Genomic DNA, 26,496 nt, shown 5'->3' on the forward strand with positions numbered 1-26,496 from the left:
AAGTGTCAATTGCATTTGAATAATGTGAAACAAGACAATGAAGGCTTTTATGGATTGAATTGCATGGATTTTTGTCAAGAAAATTCGGAGCGAAATTTGAGAAACAACCCGTAAATTATAGAACTTTTTTTGAAAAATAAATCGTAAAATTGCAATCGAAATTAATTTTAATCCCTATTTTTTGTAATTAAAAAATCAAAAAAACACATGTTTTAATGAAAAATCGTCTTCCAAGCGCATTGGCACAAGAAAACCTTTTTCACATACATAAAACTTACACGGGAATTTTTCGGGCTTGTAGGTGAAAAAACGTCTTCCTAACGTTTCGGCAAGCACGACTTCCACCTTCAAAGGTGGCCTAAAAGTCGAAAAAACTAGCTAGTTTCAAGCGGGACTAATACAGTACGCATTCTATTTAGTTGCGAGATTAATTGTCGGCAATATTCTTCAATTTATTTAGTTGCTGCCGATCCATTTTTGTTATTTTTTACTGCATTTGATTAATCGTCAATTTTATTTTGTGCAATATTTTTTGGTTCTAGAGGGGAGATAGCAAAAGACTTTGATTAATTTAAAAAAATATTTCCTGTGATCTTGTCTGGCCGTTTTGGCCGTAATTTGCTTTATTGCTTCATTCACCCGTTACATAGTTCGATTTTTATCTCTTTATTCAGTGAAAATTTCCATATTTAAAGTTAGTTAGTTATTAACCCATCAATTGGTTTATATTGCACCGGATTTATAGAAAATTGGGGCCCGAGCGATAAAATTTATATTTTATGCGATCTGGTGTGTTTATTGCCGTTAAATTTTCGGCCCAATTTTCATTAGTACTAAATTTGTTTTGCCAAGTGATTAGTTGCCACTTTTTGATCTTTCTTACTTTCTTGCTGCTCTTCCTGCCTCACCTTGACGGTTTCCAAACATTTCAGCCCAGGGAAAACAAATTTAAACCGAAAATCAATCAAAATTTCGACACGAAACAAAACAATTTAACGGGGAAAAGTGTTTGTTATTTACACCTATCCAGGTGACCGTTTGGGACCGATGAATTGCCAGGCTTGGACTATTAATTTCGCGCATTTATTTAAATGGATATGGATAATCGGTTATTTGCTATTGACATATGCATTTTCGAACGACCATCGCGGTGACAAAGGCACGTTTTATTAATCGATCTGCGGCAAAAACAAGAAAGGAAAATGCATGCGCCTTCGAAGAACCGCTCATGAGTGCAGGAAAAATAAGAAAATCTGATCCAGACAAACGGTCTTTTTCTTTGTCAGGGCTTGACTAATAGTTGGTCGACGGTTTTAAGCTTTTCTGTATTCTAAACGTTCTGTTGCCGAGCCGAATATCCACACCAGAAGATTTTGTCGCATTGAAAACAAAAACGGCGATTTTTTTGAGACGACAGTAAAAAATTACCGTTAGGATTCAACGCGGGTTTTTTTAAAGGGATTGAAAAAATGTGTCATACTCTCATCAAGCCTCTGTTCAAATGAGGATATTCACATATTCATCGCAAAGTAATAAAATGTCATGTTGCTTTATAGCGCAAGGGAAACACGCAAAATAGTGTAGAAGTCGACGTGCGCCATTTGATTCTGAGCGTTTGATAGAAGTAATTTATATGTAAATATGAAGAAAAGATAATGCATACAGTGTGTTAATAAAGGCATTATAGCATGGCGTGTTCATCTTTCATACTGTCATGATTGCCGCGTCTAAAATACACCAAAGTATATATTATAAAACACTAACTAGTTTATTAATCACTGATTAGCATATTAAACATTGTGTTAACTGGGCGAAAATGAGTAATGAGCTGTAAGCGTCCGCGCCTGTATTCGATTCAACACATTCCATCAGTTGGACTTTACAGACTTTTACATTTATAATTTTTCCATTACATTAGGTATGTCGTTTTATATTCTTCGCGTCTATGCCATGCCTCATAATTTCCTTATCCTGCCCTTAATTTTCAGATTACCCTCATAAAACTTTTAATACTCGACGCTCATAATTATTCATTAATTCATCAAGACCATTCTGCACGGAAATAAAATATTTTTTACATTAGGCCATAAAACCTTTTTGTCCTTTTCCTGAGAACCGAATCGAGCCAAGCAAAGCGTCGCTCCTTCTTTCAAGTGCACGAAATTATTTCCTCGAATAATGTTTATGATCAGTGAGTTTGATGGTGTTTTATTGCGATTTTTACGATTTTCCTGCGTTTTATCGGTGTTAGGTAGAAGTTGTCATAGTCACATACTTATTATGGACACAGGTGGGAAAGAGTTTGCATAATTTTAGAGAAAGCGTCGAAGCGGAAATTTGATGCATTTTTTTATTTCAATTTTATACTTTATTTGTTGTTCATAATTTTCTTATTTTTAAAGAAGCAAAAGAGGCTTTGCGGTCACTGCTTGAAACTGGTAAGTTTTTCGAGATGTTAGATTTTTTTCTGACGTTTTGCAAGCTCGAGTTAGAAAGCGCAAGTTTTTCGAGCTTTCCCTGAAAAGCCCGACAAACTCCCTAGTTTCTATTAGTTTTGGAGTGGCCAGTCCTTCGGGCACAACTGAAAAGAAAGTTTAAGAGTTTTTAGTGCTAAATCCAGTGTCGGCACTATAAATGCGGTAGAAACGGTGAGTTTTTTGGGATTTTGCCTAAAAGAACGAAAAACTAAACAATTTCGAATATGGTTGTTTTGCGGAGACAGAAACAGATCGGTTTTGAAGAAATCAAAATCAGTCAAGTTAGAGCAAAAACACCCTTGAAAATGCACGCCACTTGTGCTTGCGAAACGTTAGTTGTTTGTAAAAATCTAAACGATTGGACTTTCCATGTCTCATCCGCAGCTTCTGGCGTTGAAAATTCTTCATTATCAAGTCTATTTGAAATCACTTTCCGTTAGATGTATTTTTAGCCATATTATAATCACTATCACTTGATTCTCTCTTTCGCCCACCTCTGAAGATGCCAGCGGCTCGTGCTTGCGAAACGTGAGGAATAAATTCTTTTACACCACGACCTAAAAGCCCAAATAAATAATTGTAATACTGTTTAATTTTTGTTAATTTTCTAATTTCCTTTGTATCTTCATCTTCTATCATTTCCCTTAGAGCGCATATGAAAACCTAAACCAGTTGCTCCCTACTTAAAGCAGTCGGGAAACAATAACAAACAATTTAATTTGAAAACAAATAGGAAAACTCGAGAACTTTTATGAGACGTTGCCATTTCGACTAAACAATTTTATTAAAACTAACAGTTGTTCCGTATGCTTGATATTCCAGCCACGTGGCCGAACCCTAGAGTTTATTCCGGGGAGCGAACTGCGTTCGAAATGATTTTACGATATGCTGAAAGAGTTGAAGCAAAAAATCGCAGCTGAAAAAATCCACAAATCACTTGAATATGGTTGATGTTGGGATAACTTCAGGCCGAGATCAGCGACCAGTTTATCAAGTTAAATAAACAGTTAAACAAGCTTAATTAAAAAAAAAATGGCAGTCAAAATTAATCCAAATCACTCAACCACGATGCACTCATTAAACGCAGTTTTACAACTCACCTTACAGGCCTTAACTAGCAATAAGAACCAGAATTAACGAAAGGAAATTGTTGCCGGTTATTTTTTTTATTGTGGTTGTCCAGGACAGTTAAGGAAAGACTATATCTTTGTGTAATGATGTGATTCCAAAGAATGTATTAAACGGTCATTATTGCTGGCTTAACAATCCTCAAGTCGGGGATTTTTAGCGAATATTTTTTTTAACGACATAACGATGTTTTGCAAATTTTTTGATTCGTTTGATTAAACAGAATGCCCAGAGTGTAGGTTTATTTGCGGCTTTAGTCTGACCAAGCAAGTAATTTGCATGTTCAGGGATTCATTTAAAATCTGATCTGAACAATAAAAGCCATTGAAAGGCTTAAATTGCACATTTAGCAGCACACAATTGGAACGGTGCAGTTGACAGTTTTAACAGTTCAATTAACAAAATAACCCGTTTTGTATATACTAGAAGGATTTGCATTGAGACGCAAAAGACGCGAATTTCCTACCGGCTACAGTTTTAATTAAACCACAAACTCTTGTAGAATGCAAAAGTCCGAATTTGCAAACAGCTTACTTGGCGATAAAACAAATGAGAATGCTGACCGGAGTGTCGTCCACGGGAAGCATTTTTTCATTGTCTTTCACTCAATTAAATCGTCCCCAATCTGAGCTTAAATTAGGATTTAGACGACCCCACTGGTAAATTGAATAAATAAATCTCCAAGTGGGTTTATTTATATTATTGTCCTTTGGGGGCACGTTCTTTCAGCACTCACTTTGATTGGATGTGTATTTGGACTGTTATTCAGATGGCCGGGAGGGCGGTTTGATGAAGTAACCACTTCAGATCGGGAAGAAAAATCGTTTCTTTAGCTGCACATTTTGCGCCAGATTAGTGAAATGTTTGCATAAAATGCCATCAATGAATCCCATTTTAGTATAATGATGTCAAAGCGAACGACGCGGTAGTCGTTTCTTAAACAAACAACTTTGCATTTTGATACATTTTAGATAGTAGAACGCCAGCGAACATCATTTTCTCTTTTGTCTCTTGTTTAATATGCGCCTTTCCAGCTTCGAAAATTACATTATTCAAGCGACGCACTGCAAAACAAGCAGTTTATTTAAAACCAACAGCCTTTTATATTGGAGGCTGTCAATCAGAGAATCTAATTTTTCCTGCCCAATTTTTTTAAGGAAAACATTTATCAAAACGTTCACCTTTGCCTCCTTTGGCTTGTCTCTTTAAATTTGCGAAAATGCGCGTTTTCACCCTAATTTAACACCCTGCAAAACAAACGGGAATTAAAAAAAATAGAACCAAAAATTGCAGGCGAAGCGAAACGTTCAGCAAATCCTGCTACCATAATAATAGGCAATTAAAATGATTGCCACCTGTAATTTAAAAATTGCATAATTAGTGAGCATTTTAGTACATTTTCAGGACTTTGCGTGCTGGCAATTTTTAATACATCAACCTTTTTTTCTCTGGCGGAACAGCATTCATTTAATTGTTTTCAGTTCAATTGCATCAATTCAATCAATTTTTTTGCGGTTTTTTAACTCACGATTTTTAAAAAAACAAATTCAAATTCTGGATATTTCCCAAAAAGTAACAAACAATAGCAAAAGCTCAAAGATGGACAAATTAGGGACGCGGCTATTTGAATGTATTCAAGTGATACAATGCTTAAGAGAATAAGCAGCAAAAATCCGTCAGTTGAGTTTAAAAAAAAATTTTAATACGTTTTAAACCAGATTTCTGGGATAATTCAGGAAAAATCATGCATTCAAAGCTTTAAGATCGGACTGACTTTGAGGCGATGAAATAACAATGGCTTTCGCTTAGCCTCTATGTCAACGCCGTTTCTTTGTTATTATAAAAGAATAAATCACGGAAAAGGGGGCACCTTGAAAATATGGCTTTTGTGTTCCGAACCCCGTTTTTTTTTGCGAAATGCGATTTTCCTGCAAATGTCTCATTAATAAACATCTTCTTGCAACATTTGACTGATTTTAATTCAACAGGATGAAAAACGCTGTTGAATCTCGTGTAAACAAGCAGCACTACTTACATTGATAAAATGTGAGATCGAAAGGGCAGACTTTTAAATAAGAAATGGCTCGGAACAAAAGTCGCAAAGGTTTCTTTTAACTTGTTTTCATTGTTTCAAAAAGGCCGTTTTAAGTGATGTTTTTGTTTCATTACTTTTCACTTCGCTTTCTAAGACTGCGACAAAATGAAAAAGTGTGTGAAATTAACTCGTCGACTCTCTTGAAGAGGGTTTTTTATTTTATTTGATTTACCGGAGTAGTTTCATATTGTCAGTAAAATTAATTTCTAAAACTTCCTGGGTTTCAGTCATTTCTATTAAAATATTTACAAAATTGATTATCATTTTCCACTATCATCGGTCAATCTATCAATCATTGAAAAGTTTTGTAAATATTTTAATAAAAACGTCCGAAACCCAGAAAGTTTAATCAAATAATTTTGGAGATAATTTTCATAATTGTCGTAAATTGATCATTCATCAGGCTTCAACAGTGAGTCAAACTGGTAAGTTTTTCCACCTCTGAAGATGCAAGCCACTTCGCGATTAGAAGTATTAAAAACGGCAAAATTAAATGCACAAACAGTGTGAATAATAAAACGAGCGCAGGAAGAAAATACGTTGAGAAATAATTATATTCGAAAAGAGCTTTGTTGTCTTGTACATTCCAAGCACTTACACACGTCGTGTACCGAACTCGTGAGCTCTTATAACGGAAAAGGTGCAATGAAATGAACAATAATAAGTAAGAATTAAGGATTTGAATGGTAAAATGTGCCATAAAATTTAAATAATCACCCGGCGAGCGAATTGCAGGTTCGGAGTTATAAGGTTTTACCTCACATTGCATACGAAGCGAGTTTGTTAAACGTGATTTTCCACTTTCTACACAGAAAGCTCGAAATTTATTATGATTTAATGATTAGTTTGATTCAATGTTCCGATTTATATCACTAAAGGAATTAAATTCGTTTGAAATCCTGTCACGATTTGAAGTTAAGGCGTTATTTAATTCTCTGCTGACTACCCCACTTAAATGGAAATTATTTGGACTGTTGAAAAATCCTTCAGTATTAAGGTAATGTTTTTTAGGTCTCGGGTAGGTAATTCCGGAAATTAGCCAAACACTAACAGCTTCAAGCAATGGCTGTGTAACGCGTAACTTTTGAACTTCACTTTATCATGCCTTATACTGGTTAGGAATAAAGGTTTTCCTGAAAAATCCGTGTTTTTAAGCCAATGCATGATTAGAGTCCAAAGACGACGTATTCAATGTTTCCTAGAATTAATTTGGTTGAATTAAAATGCATTCTTACACATATAAGCAAAAAACCGCTTCTGGTTCATCAACATGTGTTCCAGCTTAATCTTAAAAAACTACTGTTCGAATCGACAAACTCGAATGGGTTTGAGGCACTTGCCTTACCTTCTTCAACCCACAGAAATCAATTAGACTCTGATATTAATTTCCTTTTGCCAAAATCCAGGTGATCGGACTAACCGATACTTAGGCAATTATGCCTTGTTAGTCGGTACTGTTCCGGACAACTTGAAATAACTTTGAAAGCAAGTTACGGTTTTCATATTAAACACGCGCTTACATATAATATTAATATGAAATTTTCGAGTTTCCCAACTCATCGATGATGAATTTTGAAAGTTTGAAATAGATCCAAGTTGGCAAGCGCAACTGGAAAGCGTTGTCGAATATCCCCATCACGATGGCATTATGGTAAAGCGGCCCCTTAATGGAAATTTAAATAATAATGTGTTTTTTAAAGCTCCCTCATGTTTTTGATCAAGTTTTAATAAACCACCTTCAAAGCTCTGGCTTGCTAAATTAAACTATGCACTTTGAACGCAAATTGAGAGTTGCATGAAAGAGGACACGAAAAGGCTGCGCTGGAAAAATGGATTCAAAATCCACTTAAACAGCCATAAAAGCATAATTACATGTACTTACCGAAAAGGTTTCGCGATATTTTCGCAATAGCTCAATTTATCGTAAATAAATCTGTTTCCAAACTGTGCATAAAGTGGGATAAAATGATTAGATCAACCGTCCCATTTCCAGGAAAATTAATAACCCTCTGAACCCCGCTAAATTAATCCATCGAACTCCCCAATTATTACGTTTCGCAATTTTGCACTCCCTTAGACCTCAATCATTTCAATACATTACAACCTCTCATCTTTCCTGCTTTCTCACACAAAGAATCAATTATCTTGGTGGTTCAAAGCAAAAAAACAGGACACTAAGTCAAATCTGATTCAATTAATTAGTTTTTTCCGGAGATTTGTTTTTGGACTTCGGTGCAATCTTATTAAGGATCTATAAACAGAAAAGCGATTAATTGATTGTACCCAAACAGAAAGTCCGTGCTAATTACTTTATGGCTTTCGAATTAATTCAGTAGCTGATGGCGCGGAATTGCTTTTTTATTGGCTTTTCCTCTAACAGAATAATGGATTAACTGCTATACAATTTACTTTGTAAGTTTTCTAATTGATTCCACTCTTTGATTGCACGATCTAATTGGGTTTATGAGCTAAATAAAAATCGTGAAAAGTTGCTTTAATTTTTTTCGTTAACGCAGGTGTTTTAATTTTTTTTCTCAGAATTTAGCTAGTTCCAGGTGGAAGAGTTCACTCAAAAAACTGGTGAATTTTTCGGCCTAAAACCCCGAGAAACCCACCAGTTTCCAGCAATGACCGCAACTCGTTTGAACTTCACCTTTTATATAATTGTCGAAAAGTTTTGGCAATGACGGAATATGTATATATAATTGCACGTTACTAACGGATGTTCGTCATCAAATTGTTACAATTCCGAAAGTCTGGAAGAATATTAATTCTTGGCGAATGTTGGCAGTTTCAGTGAATTTTTCCCAGTTTTCATTTCAATTTTGGGATACATTTTCTACTTGCGTGTCTGTTATTTTTGAGTTTAGCTCATATTTTCGACACATACCCTTAAATTTTATTCGAGTTCTTCATTTTTTGCGTGCATGTTTACCACCACGAAAATTATGCACTTTAACACTCCCATTTAACGCCCAGAACTGAGTAAATTTCAATATAGCTTGGAACAGACCACATGTTAATGATAGTCTATTGCGCGAAAGAATCTAATATAAATTACGAAAACGCTAGGACTTTCCGTAATAAATAACAGGAAAGGCAATTGGAAACAGAAATAAAAAAATAAAATTAAATTAGTTTTTAATCTGGAAGACTTCCCGTTTATTCCATCCCGTCAAGTTTTATTAAGTCATGATAAACGGTTTTTTATCTTACTTTGGAAGCGGGGAGGGTTTCGAGCTGGCTTCGTATATTTCAAGGCAGAAAACGCGAAAGTTCCTTTTTGTGATAATATAATGTAGTGCAATATAGAAGTTCAGTGAGCGATGGCTTGATGAAAAATTCGTCGATTTTTTATTTGTTTTAAAATCTGGGGACTTTCGGTGACAGCAAACTTGAAAATTCCCTGTAACATTTTCAGTGATTCCATAAAGTCAATTAATCGCTTTAACGAGATAATGTTTAGCAACTTTGAATTTTTCGCAAATATTTCCCTTTTGCTTGGAGCCCTCTCAAAATTCTCGCCATTCCTTCAGAGAAATAACGGTTTTGGAAAGTAAATAAAGGTGTTCGTGATTGGATAAACTTCTTCCCATTTGCCGAATTCTGACTGGTATATTTATTTTTAATTATACCAGTTTGCAGATTGAACTTACATTGGTTTTTCCGAGTCGTTTGATCCCAGAGAATCGCGTTTGCAGCTTGAAAATTGCCGTTTCCAGATATTCTCTCACGTGCGCTCAACCCGATGCCGAAGCTTATGGGACATTAGGGCTTAAGCAAACAGTTTTAGCAACACTTGGCGTTGTTCTTATAAAAACACTTAGTTTTTTTTCCAAAGGCGACAATTTAAACAAATTGCAAAAATGTTTAGCAACAGTTTTTTCCATTTTATCCATTTCCATTTTGACCGATCGTTGCGTGATATAATAAGCTTCTATTATTTTCCCAATCCATACTCTGCCATTATTTAGCTTGATGAGGGTGAATCGACTTGGCTAACTTTGCAGGAAGCTGGAGAATAATCACTTGCTACTCGGTCTTTCTTACGAAATCTGGAAGTTCATTGCTATTCACCAGTCGAAAACCATAATGGAACTGTTGGTTAGTAGTTTCACATCGTAAATGAGGAACTAAAGCTCGGTGGTTAATCGGAAAGTTTCCTATAATGCGATTTGGGGCACTGTGAGTTATGAAATGTGGAGAAATATAGGCAGAAATTGGGACAAGGACTGGAATTACTCAGTTTTTGTGCGTAATTTTCTAATTGCAAAAGTCCTAATACAACTAGGAAAGTTCGTCTGTGAACTTGCATGTAAAACAGTTACATACAGAGTTGAAATTGTTGTTGAAAATAGCGCAACTCCTCGGCAATTCTTCAAGTTTCCGAGTGAAACTGTTTTATTGCCCCGCTATTAGTTTGGGCACACAAAACCTCTATTCTAAAACAGCAACAGCTCCCTCCCTAATCAAAACTTCCTACTAGACAAAGCTGTTGTCTAAGTTGGAGTAAAACCAATGCACCCTGGGCGCTAACTTCGTTAACTTTGTTCGAAAACTCTTTTATTAAATTTTATTGTCCGCTGAGGAATTTGCTTATGCGTGCATAGTTCCTGTCAGCCATTTGTAGTGCCTGCAAGTTTTTAATAGAATGTGTGAAGATTTATTTTCAGTTTCGCGTTCGAGAGACCTTTTTCTGCTGATCTCACCATTTTTTAATGGATGATTGGAAACACTTTGTTTGCCATCTAATGTCTAGCTGCATGTGATCGAGCTTTGAATTTGAAAGATGTGGTAGATTTGAAGATGTAAGCCACTCGTGCTTGCGAAACGTTTCCAGCAATGCGGCATGATCCAAACAGTGACTTATTGAACATCAAATTCAGATTGATGAAACCTTTTGCGGTTTATTCAACTTTCTCAATTCCAACAGGAAATTGTATTTGTTCGCATTTATCTTCCGCACATAATCTTAATGAAATATCTATGGCTCCTGGTTCATTATTAGTGGTAGATTTAATTCAAAATTCACTCGCCATTGTTTCGGTTATGTTTTGGTGTTTTCGAAATGATATCGGCTGGATGGAATTTTTGTTTAGGACCCGTGACCGATGGAATCACAATGGCCCACGACCTATTATTCTGAATTCAGTTGTTTTGCGGCCATTGTGCGAAATCGACTGCAAAATGATAAATTGTGCCAAAAATGGACGGGAAAAATGCGAGCAAGCTCGTAGAAAAACCCGCTGCCTTTGAGAGAAAATTTAAACAATTGTAGTTAGGGTTTATTAATGCTATTAACTGGGAAGCCCAGAGATGACGTACTATGGCCACGAGAGCTATTCAGTTTTTTTAATCTAAAACTCTTCCTTGGTTCACCGCAGGTTGAAAATTCAATTCAATCAAGCAGATTGATTCCATAATCCATAATTCAGTTCGACAATTAACGCCGCGCGACTGATAAAATTTGCATCAGTCTTTCTCGGTTTGAACGTGCCAGAGAAGTGTTCGAACCTGTTTAATTAAATCATGTAAATTAAATTTAATCCATGATCGAGATTGTTTTAAATATGTGCCGGGTTGACATGTGCATTTCGAAACGCCGCATCGAATTAACATCGCGATAACTGGCTAATTTAGGCCGGGCAAAATTCCAAAACCCAATAAAACTACCCAGGGGCTTTTGCCGACTTTTTTCGTCTATGAAAAGTTTCCCTACGTTGTCTTCCGGGGAGATTTTAAAGAGCGAATTCAATTTATCTCCAGGAGCCTCCGTGAGGCGAAGTTCTGAGCTTGAAACTAGGAAAAAATTAATTAACTTTGCGCCATTAAGGCGGAAGTTTTGTTTTCGATACTGCAAAGTTTTAATTACCTACCTGCCTTCACTGAACATGTTTGCATCTAATCGGCATACATTTCCAAGTTCGCGGAAATGCCAACTTTCTCACTTCTTCTTGGAAATTTACTCGAATTCATATGAAATAGTATCACATTTGAAACTGATGAGTTCTACAATGTTAAGGTTTCAAAACTGGTGAGTTTCTTTTTCCACTGACGATGCAGGCCAAGATTTTCCAAGACGGCTTTAGTTACAAAACTCATCACTTTAAAGCAATGAACTCGACAATTTTTCGAGACACATTTATTCGAATTCCCCATCATATTTGCCAAATAGATCCAATAACAAGGGTATTTTCCAGACGGTATTTCGACAGGGATAAGGTTTCTTTAATCAATGTATGCGCTATTAGTTTTGCAGGTTTGTTCATATGGAAATGTGCAAACGAAAATCTATTAAGGCCTGATTGTAATGCTCAATCTGCTGTCTATGTGATTTGCAAATTGTGACTGAAGCTGCTGAAGTTTTCATTCATGTACATTTACCAAATTGCTAAACGATCGATAGAAAATTTGCTGGTAAAGTAGCTATGGTATACAGTCTCTAATCAGCTTGTACATAAAATGCGGAAATGGTTAATTAAAAAACATAATTCTTAACAAGAGCAAGGGGTTTATTCATTGGTAGATCTGTTGGAAGCCTTTGAAGAACAATTAAATGAAACTAATGGGAAATGTGTGTTTGGCTTCATCAAGTTTTTCCTTAATCATTGGCGTTGGTTTTTTCAGTTCATTTGCTACTTTCCTCTCCCATCTTTGTTTTTTGCCAAAAATTCGTTTTTCTGGCTAAATTGCGTAACGCTTGTTTCATTTAATGGCCTTGATTATTTGCTTGAATCTTCGTAGGCGTGAAGGTGAAAAACAGGAAATAAAATGACCATTTTCGTGCGCGCTGTACAAATTGCATTAGCGTGATATGATTATGCACCAACATTTCCCTAAATGCAATCGGATTCACATTATGTGATGCATAGTAATTATCAGCGAAGCGATCACATTCGAAAAGCTTTGTTGCGTTCGGTGTACGTTGTCGAACCAAAGTTTATGGACGTTGCGAAATTCTATGATTGATTTCTGTAGCCAAAATAACTCTTTTGATGTCCAGATTGGACGATATGATTACACGCTATACCGCAGCTTGCAATAATTAGCAAATAGTTTGCCTGTGATGTTAAATGGTGGAAATTGTAAAATTCCCTTTGGCAATTATGCCTTGGCATTAATTACTGCGAGGGATTTAAATACTGATTTTGTTCCCGTCATGTTTGTGATTTTTTTCAAGTTAATTCCACGTTTTCGTACTTCTGGGTTTCATTTGATATTCATTTTAAAGCGAATTTTTCTTATTTAATTGGTTTTTTAGCTCATGTGGCTGATATCAAGATGACAAGTCTGAGCCAACTTTCGCAAGGTGGTTTTTGAGCAAAAATTGAGCGCTCAGACATCAAATAAATAATTGTAAGTAGAAGGGAAAGCAAATAGCAAAATTCACTTACAAAATACCAAGTAAGCAGCGAGATAAATCAAAGTTTCAAACAGGGAGATGACGGTTTTATAAGGCGGTTTCATAATACTGTATTTTTATCACAATTAAATTAAAATTTTTCAGTTAATTTCTGTTGCATTGTTTGCAGGAGGCAAACATCCTGCGGCAGTTTCGTCCATTTTCATATTCTTGCTTCTAGCTTTGGAAACGTTAGATATTTCCGGTTAAACCTTACTTAAGGCAAAAATAGCATGTGGGACGCTTTTTTCAAAAGATCCTACTAATTTCACCCAAAGTTCGCCTTATCGACTTAAATACCCCATATAAAAAACTTCCACAAACCGGACCCCAAACCTTAACTTTCTTCCATTTCCGCCCAATCAAAGTGCAATAGCTCAGCTCAGCAAATAATAGATACACACACTTTTTGTCGCACTTTCACCTCGCAAGGCACTGATTTAGTTCGACTTTATTGCGACTTTTAGTTAGAGGAATAAGTGAAGAGCGACTTTCCGAAATGTTTGCGGGAATTTCGGCTTGTTTGATGCCGCCCTAGTATCGCTTCTTTTTCCGTTCATATCCAATTTGTAATTCATAAGGAACGTCGAGTCGAGAAGGGGGCAAATATGCTAAAACTTTGCAAGAGAGTGGAGTTTGTTTATTTTGTTTGTTTGCCCCTCTGGCCTGAAAATCTTTTCAGGATTTCATTTAATGTTCAAAGGTCTCGATGTTTCCGACGTTCACAATAGAGAAAAGAGTTGAGATTATTGAGAAAGTCGTCATTATAACAAATAGAGAGGCTCATTTGCATCTGTTGAATGTGGATTTGTTCCAAGCATCAGCAGGCGAAACTCGGCCGGTTTTTAGATAGATATCCAAATAATTAATCCTGCAAATACAGTTTGCTAAAATTCTTCAACAGTGTTGGGAGTGTAACAAAACATTGCAACTGACTGTTTAAATATCCGCTTCGAATTCCGACTTGTTTATTCAAACTCTTTCGCGTCGTGTTTCGTTCCGCAGCGTATGCATTGGAGAAATCCAATTGAGGTTTTGTTTATTTACCGTTCAAATACACATCGATGAGCATTGCGAACATGTAAAACTCGATTTTTAATGGTCGAGTGCATTTCTTGATGCGCCAGCTTGTTCGAGTAGATTCAGGGACCGAAAAATCCTTGTCGGGGAATTTGCCAATTTTTTCGACTACCATAAAACCAGCTTTGAGCATCTTCCACTTATCTTGCGCTATCGTGCACGTAAAACTTATTAAAGTGACAAAAAAATCGGAAACTCACAGAGCAAACGTTCGATTTGCGTGTGTTTCCCATTCGGTTCGAACGCACGGAAAAATCTTAAGAAATGAAATGTTTTATCCCTTTCGCGAGCGTTGAATAATCTGAGCAATAAAAACGCGATTCTACTCAGCAGCTGAGGCAAAAGAACATGATTTATGATGCACGTGATAAACTTGATCTTTCGGCAATGTGAATAATCTTGGCGAGGATAATTTTTTGCTAAGCGAATTAGCTGCATTTTCCTATCTGGAAAGTTGCAAGCTGCAGCGAAACACACATTTTTCAGTGCAGATTTTTTTACATTTGAAATTAGTTTTCATTTGCATTTGCTTGAAAAAATGTTCATAATCCATTACTGTATGATTCACATTTCAATTTCAATGTGTTTCTTTAATCCCAAAGGAAGCTTAAAATATAACATTGCAAAATATGTTCATGTGCAAATTGACTAGTCCAGGACAGGTTTCGAGTATTTTAGCTCTCATCAGCTGGATTTAGCCTGAAAATAACACTTCCGAAATTATTTCGCCCATTTGCCCAAGGTTCGAGAGTGTTATTTTCAGGCCAATCCAGCTGATGAGCGCTAATAGACTCGAAATCTGTCCTGGCCCATTGGGATCTGATGATTCTGAGCGTTTCTATGTTTGTTTCACCAAGTGTTTGCGGCAATTTCGTTCAAGGCAAAATATGCAAGTTTCTAATAGTTTCCCAAAGTAAAGTCAAACAACAGGGAAACCGCCGCATATTATTTAATGTTCGTAATATGTCTGAACCAGTTTTCAATTGACTATTAAAGGGATAGAATTGCGCATAACGAAAGCTGAACTAAACAGTCATTATCTTTTCCAGAATAATTGCAGAATGATGTTTAGTTGGGCTGGCACGAACGCATATGAAAAGGCACATAAGTAGCGAAAATAAGCGCACGAACGGAAGCTTTCCGAAAATATTTGGCCTCTATTGCAGGGCATTATTTGCTGGTTTGTTGCGCAAACATGGCATGTTTGCAAAAGGAACTTTCCAAAATTCATGATCCCTCAAAAACGTTCCGTGGCTGTAAATAAGGTTGAGAAAAAAATATTTCAACCCACAAAAATCGGAAAGTTTCTCATCAAATTGAACTGACACGATTATCAAAGACTCACATTAAGACAGAGGAAATGGCATTTTCTGGAAACACCTTCCCAAAAAAGGATGTTTCCGCTGGAAGGGCGATTTTCAGGCGGAGTTGCGTGCTTTTGAGGCTGACTTCGTGCCAAATCCAGGCCGTTAGACAGCTATTAATCTGGAAAAGATAGAGACGGCATAAGTTAGCTTATGTGCAATGTAACTACAGCCCCATTTCTGGTTAATTGCATGCTACTTTGAAGGGCTGTACATCTGTGAACGAAGCTTAACCGTAATTGTTTGGAGTTTGATGGCTTCCCGTTGGCAAATGCTATGTGGAGTGAATTTGCGCGTAATTTATTCTAGAGCTAGAAGGCCGAGTTGCCAAAATTGCTCGTTTTTTTCCAAATCTGTACAAAGTATTCAAAATATTTACACATTAGCTATTAGGTTTAGTCCAAATGCACTGAACCTTGGCTTGAAATTTTCCTGATATAGTTTTTGAATTTAACGGCAAACCAAAGGAGAAAAAGTGTAAATTTCCATCCAACAGTGACGATTTAAATGTCTAATTAATTTTTGTGCTACAAACATGCTAATTTGGTGACCAGCAAAAACCAAATGCGCCGTTCGATTAAACAACGCGCTTAATTTACTAATTCTATTCTTTGTTAATATGACATATATTGGTTATTAGCTGAAAACCAAATTTATTTCTCCGTTCATAATGTGTTGTTTAAAGCAGTTTTGTTAATTAGCAGCCGCGCTTTTTGTTCCCGGTGTTTGTTTGATAATATTTATTTAAAAATTTCATCAATCCCGCGTTCCAAATTAGGCGTATTTGTGCAAGCATTTTTTATCGCCTAATTAGTTGTTTGTGTTGACTGTTTCCAATATTTGCTGTATGCGGGTTTTTAGGTGGAAAAGTCCCAGTGGAAACTATAAATAGCAAAAAGTTCACGATGTACATCAATTTATCGCCCAAAACTCGCTAATTCTAAGGTTTATTAATAAATGAAGGCGCCTTTTATTTGTCTTCTGACTGGGACATTTTCGTCGCAAATGTTGCACGTCGCAAATGCATGACATTTATTGTGGATGATACAACATTATATTATGTGAGATTCCCAGATGGACATGTGCCTCTGTTTCAGAGCTAACGTGAAAATAAAGCGCCATGTTCTCAAGGTTTGATTTAAATGGAACGTGTAACATGGACAAAAGGAAAATGTGGGTCAACTCCGCTAGGCGATATAGACAAAGTAGAATATTTATTGAAAATCCTCTTCATAGAGTTTTATGTGTTGGGGCAGTTCCCATTTCCATCAATCGGTCGCCAGAAGACCGTAAAGTGCCCCGTTTGCTTCAACCTGTCGATTTTTCCTTTTGGACCGGGGCCAAAAGGCTCTAATGCATTTTGCCGCTGAATGTGGCACAAAATAATGGTCAAGCCGAAGTTAAGTAATTTTGTTCGGCTTTTTCTGGTCGAATAAAACGTGTCAAGTGTATTATTTCGATGCTGATGATAAGTCGTAGCTGAGAACATTGCATTTGAACAGAAAGCTGTTTTCAATGAACGCACCACTGCATTTCGTCGAATTAATTATAATTACCCGAAAAATGCAGTCTATTTCTCTAAATTGCTGAAATAAAATTCTTAAACGGGCGTTTCATTATTACGAAAATGAGCGAAATTGCCGCTATAGAAAGTCGGCCGGTGTGCCTTTTAGGAAGGCAATAGTTAAAAATTTACATTTCAGTCGTAACATTACTTGCCAACAGTAAATGCAGTTCGTTGAAAGTACGTACTAAAAGTAAGTTAATTCTGAATGGATTTAGTATTTATGATTCGCTGCATAGAAAAGATCGTTTCAGCGGAGAAAAGAGCCTCCGTTTTTAAGTGTCTCCAAGCTGGACTCATTTTCAGCCAATATAATTAGCAAAATCCTTTTGTTGATTGGTTTGCTGCAATTGTGCTATTGAGGGGTTTCGACTAGATGTTGCCAAATAAAGCTTTTTTCGTTTTCACATTGAAATAATTGATTGTCTAGTATAAAATTGGGAGACTTTGGTCGGCAAAACTGGATGTTTCTGCGCAACTGCTTCTGGCAATTAAAAATTCCCATCCTTTGACTATTGATGCTTAAAGTTTCATAAAAATAATTTAGTAAAAAAAATCTTGATTTTTTCCATCTTAGTAAAAATCGATTTGAAATTGACGTTTTTTCTCAAATGCTTTCTCTGTTTTAAAAATTCGGTTTCTTCCACACTACAACACGGAGCCTACTGAAAGTTTCACCATCCTTAGAAAATACTGAGTTCAAGTGATGCTGAAAGTTTCATTGAAATATCCAAAAGTGTCGATTTATGGTTTCTATCTAGAAATTGGCGTTTTTACTCAAACGCTACAATGCGCTCCTTTAAAAAATTGCACCTTCTAGACTAAGGCAAGTAGCACTTTGAAAACCTCTAAAGGCTTTCAAAAAAACAGGCAGAAAACTCTGACAATTCTGAGATTTTGGAAAAATCGCAAGGCACCCTGATTTTTGCCGATTTAGTACAAAAAAACGGTCAGAAAAGGGTGATTTTATTCAAATGCACGCTCTCCTTTAAAAATCTCGCTTCTTTAGCACTACAGCAAGTACCATCCTGAAAGTTTCACCGTTTTAAGGAAGTTTACTGAAAGATAGAGAAGATACTGAAAGTTTAATAAAAATGGACAAAAATCCTGAATTTTTCCCACTTAATAAATTTTGATCTCTAAATGAATATTTTTGCCCAAATGCGCAATCTGCTTTAAAAATTCGCAACTTCCAAACTAAACCAAGCAGCTCGTTCATATTTTCAGTGAGTTTAGACAACGCTTGAGTCTACAGACTCTGAAAGTTTCCTAGAAATTTCTCTAAATACTGATTTTTTTTTATTTTTGCAAATATCGACCTCAAAATGGATGTTTTTACTCAAATGCGCTCCTCATTCAAAAATGCCTTTCTTCCAAACTACAGTAAGTAGCATACCGAAAGTTTACTTATCTTTAGCCAAGGCTTCGTTCTAACGATACTGAAAATTTGATAAAAATCGCCCAGAACCCTGACTTTTGCCAGCTTAGTAACTATCAGTCACAAAATGGATTTCTTTGTCGAACTGTCTTAAAAATTCAAGTAGAAATTTGAAAGTTTCATCGGCGTTAGGAGGAGGACATTTGGGCGTTAATCATTCTGAAAGTTTCATAAAAATCATCCAGAGTTTTCATGTTTTGCAGCTTAATAAATCTTGGTCCCATAGTAGACGGTTCTACTCAAATGAGTTGTTCTTTTAAACATAAGATATAGACGCTTCAACCTAAAGATGCTGAGAGTTTCAGAAAAATCACAGATAGTTTTCTGCGATTTTTCCAGCTTAGTAAATCTCAGTCTCATAGTGAATGGTTTCACTCAACTGCCCTTTAAAGAATCGAATTCTCCGAACTAAGGTAACCAGAAAATTAAAAATTTCAACATAAATGTTGATTTTAACCTCCCCTCATGTTTCAGTTTTAATTTCCATTCTCCATTCAAAAACAGTTCAGATGATGGTCTTAATTTTTCGACACGAGAAAATTCCGCACTTCTTCCATAATTTATTATGCCAAAAGGTTGTTCCTGAACCGAATTTCCACTGTCCCACGGCAGAGCTTTTCACTTTATGGATATATGATCCAATTCCACAACAAATGAATTCTTAAGTGAAAGGTGACAAACTGCACTATGAAAACGACGCACATGTCCCTAGTCGCTCGACATATTTTCTATCCTGTTATCCTTTTTAAGGGCAGCTCTATATCAAACCTGTAGAAGCATTTTTCAGCGACGAAAAACATACATTATTTTGTCTCAGAGTTTTTCTTACCTGCATCGGACTGATCTGTCTGTCGGGACTAATGCAATTTTTCTTCGTTTTCCCGCTTTGCTAACAGCATTTTTTGTTTTCGCTCTAAAAAGATTTGAAACGCATCTGGGCTTGCGGATATTTTAAACACTGATAGAAATTTAGCAAATTTTTTGCAACGGGTTAATTGCAGTGTTCGTCGGCATCGAAAACGATTTGCATAAATTCCCCATTTAACTCGGAGGAAAAACGCTTCGTCTGGCACTCCTTTTTATCAACTGTCCCGTAGTTTCCGATCTCAATTCCAGATTTTCGAGGAAGGTGACGCTCACTCGCCTATCTTAAGATCACTGGGAAGAGGGCGCAGCCCTAAGCAGGCACACCGCAATCGGAAACCGAACACTGTCTTTGATTGGATCTATTAAGTCCGCATTAAAGGGCCATATTGTGTTCAGATGTGTTGAGGTTCCGGTTTTACACCGCCAACCACTAATTGTTTCGGGAATGCATTGATTAGCTTATTCTAACACTTGCGGTTCGTGTAAATCGATAAGCCTCACTCAGGTTCAATTTAGCACATGATATGCCATAATAATGGCAGTTAATCACTCAACTGACCGTATTAAGGGGGACAGCAGAGTCTCCATGATAAAAAAAACGGCCTGCACCCCTAAAAATAATCCATTTCCAAGTGGAAAATGCCATAAATTCCCCCTGATCGGCGGCCGGTTGACGAAGCAAATTGTTTCTAATCGCTCATGGAAAAATGGCATTTTCAAACGTCCGATGGCTTAACGAATTTAGTATCGGCGAAATAGCGGAAAAATATTTCATTAAGCAACGAAAAAATGTCTTAATTAAAAATCCACTTGGACCAGCTTTTAATTAAAAGAGTCCCGTTTTAGGCCTGCCTGTAAAATCGGATCAAAAAGAGAAGCAAAATTATCCCACTTTATTAATTAAAAGCTAATTGAAAGGGGTGTCCTGATACAAGGTAATCCAGTGGTACTTAAAATGAATTCAGCTTTTTCAAACGCGATTTTCCATTCAGGAAAATGCTCAGAATGAGGCTTTGAATGGCGCTAATTCTAAAGCAGATGTGTCAAAGTTGTTTTTATTTTCTGTGCAGTTTTTAACTAATAATACATCTAGTCCTGCGTTATCGGATACTTGACATGAAATAAAAATTAATTTTCAACAGAATTCATTCAGCAAACAAAATAGCTTTCAGAATTTCTCCACTTCCAAAGTTCTTTGGCTGTGTAGCGTTCATGTTCAGTTGTTCAACAGTTTAGATCGCGGTGGTTCCCAGTGAAACACCCTGTATAGGGTTATTCAAAGGTCCCCTTGCAATTTTAAGTGTTTTCTATTTCTGATACAAAAACTTTCATCCCTTATTCATAGGCAATTTGGGTCTTCAGATTTTCACTAAAATCGCCGACTTTCTTACCGCAGTGATTACTTCCAACTGAATTATGTCCCACTAAAAGCTTTAAAACAGTGGCTTGATCCAGTTGAAGTTGAAGTGTTTGTGTTTAATCAGAACAACTACGAGAACGATTCCGTTCAAACTACAAGTTCTTAGTTAACAACAGCTGTCGCAGACAAGAATTTCGCCGAGAACCCCTCACTTGTCCGGGAATACAATCCTTCTTAATCAATTCGAAAGTCGTTATATAGCACTTCTGCAGTGCCAAATTGAAGTTTTCGCCAACTCCCTCCTTTACCAACAGTTGTACGAATCCTGTTTGACAATCGGTTTCCAACGCAGCTTCCGACATCGGTCTAAATCATGCTAAATGTGTCCTCTTTCTCGGAAATAGTGCGGAAAATCAAAGGGGGTTGGAAAGAACAGAATATACATTTTTCTTATTATACTGTCGAAAAATTCAAACACAGTGTCGTTGAAGCGGCGGGCTTATTTATCAGCTGCCTATGTGTTTTTGCATCATTACAAAGTAGCCATTCGCGATTTATTAAATACAAAGTTAATGTTATTGTTTTCCTTTCACTCTCAAAATCTTCTTGCTTCAGTTTTTTTTATCCTCAGTTTCATTTACTTGGGTTCGCTTCAGCTCACAATCTCAGATTTGTGAGATTAAAAAAATAATTTAGCTGCTATTTTTGTTACTTTCCATTCACCTCAAGAGCGGGTCTTATTCAACTAAAGAGCCTTTGAACTTTATCTTTTGCTTTTTTTTCTGGGTTCTTTTTATATTCATATCCAGCGATTTTAAAGGAAAAAGTTCACTTTGCGATGCTCAAGGTTTATGCGATGCTCAAGGTTTTACTGTTTCCCCATCACCTTGTTCCCTTCAGCTTTTTGGTCTTCGGTTTCTCTTCTTTTGCTTGATTCACATTTCTTCTCACCATACATTTATTACATTAGAGTTCATTTCAAATGCGTATGTTTTGCAGCTGACGTGACTTTTGTCTTCTTTTTTTCGCTCGTTTATGATGATCACAGCGTTATTTTGTGTAATTTTTATATAAGTCAGTTTGAAACATTGTACTGTATTACGATTGGATGTATTTAGTCCTGATGATTTCACTTTTTCTTCTATAAATTTGTTGCTCCAACTTTTTGGTCTTAGCTTTAATTTTTTTTGCTTTCTTTGCTTTCTCTCTAGTTCAGTTCGGTTCTCGTTCGATTGTTCGCTTCAATTTGCCACTTTGGCTACATTCGAGTTCACTTCACGTTTCTTCGCATTGCAACTTTATCTGTGTATTTAGCCTTTGTCTGTTTCCGATTTTAATTTTTTTGTCGATTTATCAAACATGTTCGTTTATATTGAATCACTCATCATTCGTCCTAAATTATTGTTCTACGTTTGGTTAACTTTTCGTTTCACAAGTTCATAGCTGCTCCTTTTTGCGTTTTAATGCGTTTGACTTCAGTTTCAATCCTTTTGTTTTGTAACTTGTAATTATTTTTCACCTTTGTTCGATTCCTATTTTTCCTGTTGATTTTCTCGTTGTGTATTTTTTAAGTCTGATTCGGCAAAAAAGTTCTTGTGATTTTGAAGTGAAAGTTTCACTTTTCTTCCTATATTGTTGTTTCTTCACCATTTTCGTCTTCGGTTTATTTTCCTTTGATTTGTTCACTTTTCAACTGCAGAGCAGTGAGCCTGGTTTTTTGTCTTAATGCTTCTTTTGCTGCGTTTGAGTTCACTTGAACTTCGTCTGTTTTTCAACTTCTATGGCCTCAGGCTTTGCCTGTTCTGTTGCCAATTTTTATTGGTTGTCAATTTACCAAATATGCTGACGGTTGACTAAGTTGTTTGGTCTGATTCTCTTTAAAATTGTATTGCGGTTTGGAAGCGGATAGTTAACTTTTCATACATATTTTAGGCCTCTTGGCTTCACTTTTTTCCCCAAACTGTTGTTCCTTCATCATTTTTCTCTTCAGAACCTTTCCCTTGTTTTGTTCACTTTTTGCCTCACAAGCTCATATCCATTGGGCCTTTTTATTCGTTTCCTTTGTTTTTCTCGCTTTTCTTCTAACAAACTCAGGTTTTTTCGCTGTTTTACTTTCGTTACAAATTAGTGCTACTTTGTGACTAATTAAAAATATTATTCAACTTCGGTCACTGATTTTGTTGCTTGTTATTTGTTGAGTTTTCTATCAAATGAAGCTATTCTTTCCTATAGATTAAACTGTCGTTTTTATGTTTTAAAACTTAGACAGCTGAACATTTTCATGCGGTTTTAAACTGGAATGTTTGCCTGATTTACATATTTAGTTCTCATGATTCCACTTTTTCTCCCAGCAGCTTGCTTTTTCAGCATCCTCGTGTTGGGTGTCTGATTTGTGTGTTATTTTTAATCTAACCAGCTCGTGTTTTTCCTGCAATTTTTTTCGTTTTCGTGCAACTTTTACTACTTTCGGCCTCACGTTAAATTTGTTATGAATCTTCTCTGGTTTTGGGCTCAGTTCTCACCTGTTCTGCCAATTTTTTCTCAATCTCTTTCCAGTGACCTCAGTTGAAACATTTATTGCGGTTTTCAAAACACTTTATTGAACGATGTATTGCGGTTCATTCCACAAGCTTATATTTACACGTGCTGAATGTTTTGTCGCCTCAATTTCAACTTTTTTAGATCGTTAAATCCACTTCAGTGCCCGTGTTTTGCAATTTCTGTCCATTGAAGTGATTAGTTGATTACATACACGTTCTTCATTGAATTGTTGTATTTTTATTTGGCGGGTTAAACCGTCGTTCTTGAAATTCAGTTGAAAATCAGTTGAAATTAATGTTGCGTTCTTGAGGAGGAATCTTCAAAGGAAAATTGCATAGTTTCAGAATGTTTGCCTCATTCAGTTTTTCATATTCATATTGTTGAGACTCAGAGGGTAAAAATAAAACACTGTTTGAGGCTGAAAATGTTTGAATTATTCCAAATGGTTTGAAAATTGATTGCTTTGTCAGCATCTACAGGATATGTTATATAGTATGTCTAAATATATTTTCAGTTTCAGCAAGTATCCAAAATTTCCTACGCATTTGGCTGCGTATAGATTAATGTTTGGTAAAATGTTCCACAATTTTTCCCGATCAAAACCAATCGCATTAGAACAAACAAATTAGCGTCAAACATGCTGTTTGATGCTAGGCAAGAACGCAACTCGAATGCCTGCTGGTATCACACTTTCACACTTGGCTAATCTTGAGCTTCTGTTTGTTTCCGACTGCTGGCAAATGTACCTGGTAGTTTAGTGCGGAAATGGAAAGACAAGCATAATATATCGGTCGAAATCCAGGAATTGCAGATCCACTCCCACCGCATAAATTCTCCTGCCATGCATTTACCAAGATAGGAAGTTCCCAATGCCGTTCGAATCCAATGGCTAATCGAAATTTAAATCCGCGGCTTGGAATGTTCGTTCAAGTGAAATTCCGAGTTTGGATTCAATTTTCTTATTCGAACGATGCGACAAAAGATGCATTTTGGATGGCTGACCGAGCACCGGAAACTTTATCTTCGGGATGTCGCGATGGATCAAAGCGCCGTGTCCGAGCAGAATGTCGAAAACTTTTCCTACACTTCGATCGTCAACTCGATGGGAAGTCTGCTTTTGGCAATTATTTCAGGCATTTTTTACATTTCCTCAGGTTGGCGTTTGAACGAAATTAAAACAGCAAATCGTGTAATTGCTTTGGCATACACTCATTATTTTCTACTCAGCTTAACAGCTCCAGCAATGTTTCAAACGTACAGTGCGGAAGAGTTTAATTAAAATCAGAACGAGCATACTTTTCTGGACTTTATTGCGAAATGCCAGACATTTGCTCGTAAATTTCGACAAGCTCGTGCACACGGTTACATACGAGCCTAATAAGTAGACATAACATACACCCACTTGTATATCGGAGAAAGGTAGTGAATACCAATTGCCAATGCTGAAGCAAACAGTGGCACAGCTTGGCAATTTTCAACTTTTATTCATATTTTTCCCGCTGCCAATAATCAAGCTGTTACTGATTTGTCCATTTTTTTTTAAAGCGGTGAAACCCACAGGGTTTTCTTGACAGAAAACTCCATGTACATGCAAAGAACGCCTTTGCCTAGCACTGTTTCAGCCATTCAATTAAACCCAGACAATTTACATGAAATAAAGTTAAATTTCGTGTGGGCAGTTTCATTCAAGAAACCATGTCGGCTGCATATGAATGTAACAGTTGAATTGGTTTAAAAGTTGGGCGGCCGTACATTCATGCGATCGATTATGAAATATTAATTACCCTTATTCAATTAAATATAATGAATTTATGCAAAAATATGCTTAGGAAACTTGCAGCAGCGGCAAATTAATGGTTGGCGCTTTCAACGTTTACTTGAAAACAGCTCACGATACCTCAAAGCACATTTTATATACAAAATTCCGGATAAACAGTCATTGTCCTTATTTAATGGACTGGTATTTTGTGTTCGGTTTACAACCTCAGCAGCTTAAATAAGATCAAGCAATGGCAGGAAGTTGGTGATTAATTTGTTTATTAAGTACAGTAATTCTGCTTTTCTAGTCTGGGTTCATTCGTTCTCTTGGGACGAAACGCGTTATAATTTTTCCCCGAGTGTCGAAATATTTATTTTTTTCCAGCAACTTTCATTTTAATTCTCAGTTAAATTTTATTGTACAGGCTGATTTTAATTCAGGGTCTCGACTGGGGAGGACTGGAAACAGGGGCGGATCCAGCTTTAAAGTCAGGGGGGGTTATGTAGAAAAAATACAGTCTTCTGTTGTCTCTGAAATTAGAAAAATGATCGTCGTTTTGTGCAAGGGTGGCGCAAGATTATTGGAAAATTTCATGTTTTCGGTCCCGCTTTTGCTCATTTCTCGAAGGCAAAATGAGCAAGAACGCTCATTTGTACATCATTCTAGAGAGAAATAAATGGGCTTTTTAGAAAGTGAACCATCGATAAGGAAATGTTGGCAGTTTTCTCAAAAAATGCTTGAATTCAAGAAGTTTTAGATTTGCGTGGTTTTTGTTTGAGTCGCAAAATCCACTTGAACATGACGCTGCTTTTTTCGAAGTTTCTCAAGAACCATTCGAGCCACAGAATTCGTTTTGGCATCGTTGGATAGAGAATTGAAAACTCGATCCAGTCGTAACGTGAGTGAGGAAATTCGAGTAGTTTTGACCCAGAAAGCGAAATTTGAATATCACACACTTATGTTCAACATTATGCCAAAATTTAATGTTTTCCGTCCCGTTTTTGCTCATATCTCGGAGGCAAAATGAGCAGGAACGCTTATTTGTACATCATTCTAGACAGAAATAAATGGGCTTTTTAGAAAGTGAACCATCGATAGGAAACTGTAGGCAGTTTTCTCAAAAAATGCTTGAATTCAAGAAGTTTTAGATTTGCATGGTTTTTTTTGAATCGCAAAATCCACTTGAACATGACGCTGCTTTTTTCGAAGTTTCTCAAGAACCATTCGAGCCACAGAATTCGTTTTGGCATCGTTGGATAGAATTGAAAACTCTATTCAGTCGTAACAACGTGAGTGAGGAAATTCGAGCAGTTTTGACCCAGAAAACGAAATTTGAATATCACACACTTAGGTGCAAGATTATGCCAAAATTTCATGTTTTCCGTCCCGTTTTTGCTCATTTCTCGGAGGCAAAATGAGCA

At 36.5% G+C, this 26,496-nt stretch overlaps 1 protein-coding gene and 1 long non-coding RNA gene across 2 annotated transcripts in view; one reads left to right on the top strand and one right to left on the bottom strand.

Annotated features, from left to right (window-relative positions):
- The window catches only part of LOC109546218 (fat-like cadherin-related tumor suppressor homolog), a 174,985-nt gene that overhangs the window by 745 nt on the left and 147,744 nt on the right, over nt 1–26,496 (top strand). The window lies entirely within an intron of this gene.
- On the bottom strand, nt 15,263–19,937 carry LOC125505177. Its single transcript, XR_007281974.1, has 3 exons — nt 19,378–19,937; nt 15,528–15,667; nt 15,263–15,436 (listed from the first exon to the last, which is right to left on the bottom strand). It is a non-coding gene; the product is annotated as an uncharacterized LOC125505177 (long non-coding RNA).

Source organism: Dendroctonus ponderosae, unplaced genomic scaffold, assembly GCF_020466585.1.
Source record: "Dendroctonus ponderosae isolate FM_Combo_2020 unplaced genomic scaffold, Dpon_F_20191213v2 Dpon_F_20191213_7, whole genome shotgun sequence".
In the NCBI taxonomy this organism is placed as follows: Eukaryota; Metazoa; Arthropoda; class Insecta; order Coleoptera; family Curculionidae; genus Dendroctonus; species Dendroctonus ponderosae.